General features: G+C 33.6%; 1 long non-coding RNA gene across 1 annotated transcript; it reads left to right on the top strand.

The window, feature by feature from the left end:
* The first annotated feature begins 452 nt into the window (after positions 1-452).
* LOC104113013 (uncharacterized) lies at positions 453-3,006 on the top strand. Its single transcript, XR_690135.4, has 3 exons — positions 453-617; positions 2,120-2,222; positions 2,487-3,006. It is a non-coding gene; the product is annotated as an uncharacterized lncRNA (long non-coding RNA).
* The last annotated feature ends 2,032 nt before the right edge of the window (positions 3,007-5,038 follow it).

Genomic DNA, 5,038 nt, shown 5'->3' with positions numbered 1-5,038 from the left:
GCTTCTGTGAAGGAGTTGTTCGCTGCCGCGGTCTTGCCCAGCTCCCCTTGCCTCCGCTTCTGCGCAACCAAGCACGCCACTACTAGAAAAAAACTTTTTTCAGACTACCATTTCCGACTACAAAATGTGAGTAGTAAATTTCCGACTACAGTAGTCTGAAAATACATATTTATATTTATTTTTATTTTTCGAATTTTGCTGACTATGTTTTTGACTATTATTATTGTAAAGTTTCGCGGAAACTTCTACGCATATAATTTTCCGATTACTGTAGTCGGAATATAACATAGGAAAGTCAAATCACTTTTGACCGCATGGTCCTTATAGTTTTCGACTACAATAATCAAAATATTTAATAAAAAATTAATTAAATAATATACATTTTCCGACTACAATAGTCGAAATTTAGTAAGATATTATTTAGCTACTATTGTGGTCGGATAACTTAAGTTATTTTGGGCCTAACTTAGTCGAAACCCTTATTTTTTCTAATTCTCTTTTCCTTTCCCACATTCTCTCCTCTCTCACGCTCCTATTGTCGCTCCTCTCTTCAACCGGTGGCTTCAGCGGTTGTGACCAACGCTGGGGACGACTACTGAGGTGCCAGATCTTTCTCCGTCAGTTTCTCTCTCTCTCTCTCTCTCTCTCTCTCTCTCTCTCTCTCTCTCTCTTTGTGTGTGTTTGTGTGTGTGTGTTTTATTGTTGGTGCAATGCAGAAATCTTAACATCGATATAGTAGAAAAGGGTGTAATTACACTCGCATTAATATAGGGCTTCGCTCGATTATGAAATAAAGCTGAATTTATCAGCAGCGGCCAGACAACTGCTTAAATGAATTCACATATGGGTTGCTAATTGTAATTATGCCCTTGTACTGAAAAATTATCACCAATTTTAATGTGGCAAACTTTAAGTTTCTTAGCATTCAAACACACCAGTTATATATTGTAAGAATGCTTAAGTTCTTTTGGCAGTTATATAGTAATATTTTTAATAACAACTTATAATTTATGGTTTTAACTAAATTAATTTCTATCAAAATATGAACATGATGTTTAACCATATGTGTTCAAGCAATTCACTAATCATGACGGAGGCTTCAAGGAAGCCCTTAATATATTGATGTCCAAGGATTACTAAGTTTGTATGAAGCATCACATATGAGAGTGCATGAGGAGGACATTCTAGAATGTCTACTAATTTAATCTCACATTTGCTTTACACTTTTTATAATTTATTTTTTATATTTTTCTTATTTTTTTGAAATAGTATAGAATCTTTAGTGACTTTACCCTTAAGTCATGCAAATATTATGTTATATTTCAAAAGTTTTTTTTATTTATGTAAGTTAAATTTTGTTACACAAATTGGAACAAGAATAGTATCTCTTATTCTGATGGTATATTGTATAATTGGGATGAGTTAATTTAATTTCGCATAACCCAAAGTGTGTAAATATAACCATAGAACAAACCTTGTTTGTTGATGTTATTGGTTGAGGCTTTTTTTCTCCTTTGGAGGAAAGGAAGAATCCTGCTTTTTATCTGATTCAACACTATAGAAAATGAGAAACATTTATTGTTGCAGTGCATAAATCTATTCACTCATTGAACAATCATGCTTTTCATTATTCACTCATAATCACTTTATGTTTTGTATTACTAAACACATAACAAAAATATTACTATTTTGTTACATTCTGAATATTCACGTACATCATTATATAACTTCACAGACACAAAAATATTTGTAGCTTTGATATAATTTTCCTTTTATAAAATAAAAAGTTCTTTGACTATTTATGTTCCTTGTAGAATCTCTGTGTCTAACGATTGAACTTTGTTCACTATTGTTCAATAAGTAGTTCACAGTCAAACCATTTAAAGCAGGGAATATCATCAGTTTTCTTTTGAACATCATTAAAGTTGGTAGTATCTTAGAGCTGATTCATCAATCATTAATAGTTCACTTCAGAGTTCTTAGAATGTCACATCTTAGATTTTAGTTTCTCTATGCTCATAGAGAAGCCAACCAGCTAATCTTTCTTTTGAACTGTAATTTTTTTGTTCAAACCATTTTTATTCTACGTTAACTTATACAAGTCATCATGATTTTGTAGAAGACTGAAAGAGTACAAAGGTTGATAATTAAAGAAAGGCTATACTACTGGTTCATCCTCTCATTTCGACTTTTGTTTCTTGGTTTCGTCCTTGCTGCGACAGGTATATCTATATATTTTTCTTTAAATATATCTTTATATAAATCATAGGACTTGCCTCATTCTTCAAGTTCCCTTGTTTGCTAATAACTAAATGATTGGGTTTCTTTTGTGTAAATTTAAAATTTTAGTTTCACTTTGATTCTAGGAGTTAACTATTAATTTATATTTAATAATAATTTCATTGTTCACTTTATTGAAGGTATTATAATTATTCAAAGTAGGAACCTTTAGAAGAATATCTCAATAGTTTTTTCTCTTGATGTAGGATGGAATTTGAACATCGTAGATGGATGTATAATAGGACTCATCCTAATCGTGCGGGGTTGAGGAAGGAATTTATAGAAGGAGTTGCGAGGTTTATTGCTAAGGAAAAATCGCTAAATGATTTTCGTCCATAGTCATTATTTTCGGATGCTCCTACTGCCAAAATCAGGAAGAAATGGAAGCAATGCGAAAGCAAATTAAGTTGTTGTCGAAACGGTGTGAAACAGCCGAAGCTCACATTGCTAGAGTGGATAAATACATGAAAAAGCACATGCCTCACTCTTATGATGATGAAGAGACTGAATCTGATGTGTAGTAGTGGTTTATGGTTGATTACTATTCTTGGATGTTCAGATTTTATATTTAGACTTTATGGTAGATTTAGATGATTTGGCATATATGTTTAGACTTTATTATATTAGTGTCGATGTGTATTAGCTACTTAGACTTAATATTGAATATTTAGACTTTAAGTAATGTTTTGGTATGATATTATGGGATTTGAATGTTTGTTTGTTGAAGTTGGAATTGATTGGTTTGATTATTAGGTTGTTTAGTTGGAATTGGTTGCTTAGTTGGAATTGGTTGGTTGAATTGGTTGCTTAGTTGGAATTGGTTGGTTGAATTGGTTGTTTATAGTATTGGTCATTTGACAGGTGGTGTGCTAATTAAAGGGCAGTATTCTACCAAAAATCAACCAAGTTTTTCGACTACTGTAGTCGAAACATGTGCCCAACATAATGATTTTCCGACTACATTAGTCAAAAAATGTGCCCAGAATAATGCATTTCCAGACTATTGCAGTCGAAAAAATTACAGAAAATATTCAGGAAATTCAACATTCTAACTATTGTGGTCAGAAAATAAAATAAAAATAACTAATAAATAATTATTATATATATAATATTCTGACTACAGCAGTCGAAAATATTTTTTTAAAATAAATAATTTTTATTTTATTTTCCGATTACTTCAATTAGAAATAGCTCCCTTTTCAAATTTTTGGCGGAAAAATATTTTCGACTACTGTAGTCGGAAATTTTTTTCCGACCTACCTTTTTTCGACTACTCTAAATTAGTCAGAAAGTAGTTGAATAGGTACTTTTCTGACTATTTTGGTAGTCGAAAAATAGCGAATTTCTAGTTGTGCGCTTCTCAGAGCTCGCACTTGTGAGCTAAATTTCGCAGGTGCGGTTACACCAGAATACCAAAATTTCCAGCAGTTGTTTAAGTCCAAATTTCAATCCGTTAACCATCTGAAACTCACCTGAGGCCCCCGTGACCTCAACCAAATACACCAACAAGTCCTAAAACATTATACTAACTTAGTTGAAGCCTCAAATCATATCAAATAAAGCTAAAAATACGAATCATACCCCAATTCAAGCTTAATGAAACTAAAAAATTTCAACTTCTACATTCAATGTCGAAACCTATCAATTCAAGTTCGATTGACCTCAAATTTTGCACACACGTCATAAATGACATAACAGACCTATTCCAATTTTCAGAATCAGATTCTGACTCCGATATCAAAAAGTCGACTCACTGGTCATACTTCCAAACTTAAATTTCTATTTTAGCCATATTAAGCCTAATTTAACTTTGGGCTTCTAAATAATTTTTCGGACATGCTTCTAAGTCCAAAATCACCATACGGAGCTAGTAGAATCATCAAAACTCTATTCCGGGGTCATTTATACATAAGTCGATATCTGATCATTATTTTAAGCTTTAAACCTTGGAACTAAGTGTTCCAATTCATTCCAAAACCTCACCGGAGCCGAACCAAGCCCCCCGGCGAGTCACATAACAACTGTAAAGCATAAGTTGAGCAGTAAATGGGGGAACAGAGTTGTAATACTCAAAATGACTGGCAGGGTCGTTACACCAACACATCCCAAAACACGATACGGACTTAGTCAAAGCCTCCAAATCATGCTAAACAATATCAAAACTATGAATCGGTGATCAAAACCTTTCTTTAATCTTTCAAACATTCAAACTTAGTCGAACGCGTCCGAATTATACTTAAACATTTCAGAATGACGCCAAATTTTATGCATAAGTCATAAATCACAACACGAACCTATTCTAAGGCTTGGAACCTCAAACGGACATCGATAACACCAAAATTCACTTCAAATCACACTTAAGAAATTCTTAAACTTCCAAAATGCCGACCTTCCATAATAGGCGCTGAAATGCTCCCGAGCGACCCGATACTCAACCCGAACATACGCCCAAGTCCAAAATCTTCATACGAACCTACTGGAACCTTCAAATCCTGATTCTGAGATCGTTTACTCAAAAGTCAAATCTTAGTCAACTCTTCCAACTTAAAGCTTCCGAATTGAGAATTTTCCTTCTGAAACCACACAGAACTTCCCAAAATTCAATTCCGGCCACACATACAACTCATCAAACATGAAGTGAAGCTACTCAAGGCCTCAAACTGCCAAACGACGCGCTAGAGCTCAAAACGACCGATCAGGTCGTACAATACTTACCTCAAGTAATTCGAATCACTCTACTACAAGTGTTTGCCTCGCG

The sequence above is a fragment of the Nicotiana tomentosiformis genome, chromosome 3 (assembly GCF_000390325.3).
Source record: "Nicotiana tomentosiformis chromosome 3, ASM39032v3, whole genome shotgun sequence".
NCBI lineage: Eukaryota > Viridiplantae > Streptophyta > Magnoliopsida > Solanales > Solanaceae > Nicotiana > Nicotiana tomentosiformis.
This window is presented reverse-complemented; position numbering and strand designations above follow the sequence as displayed.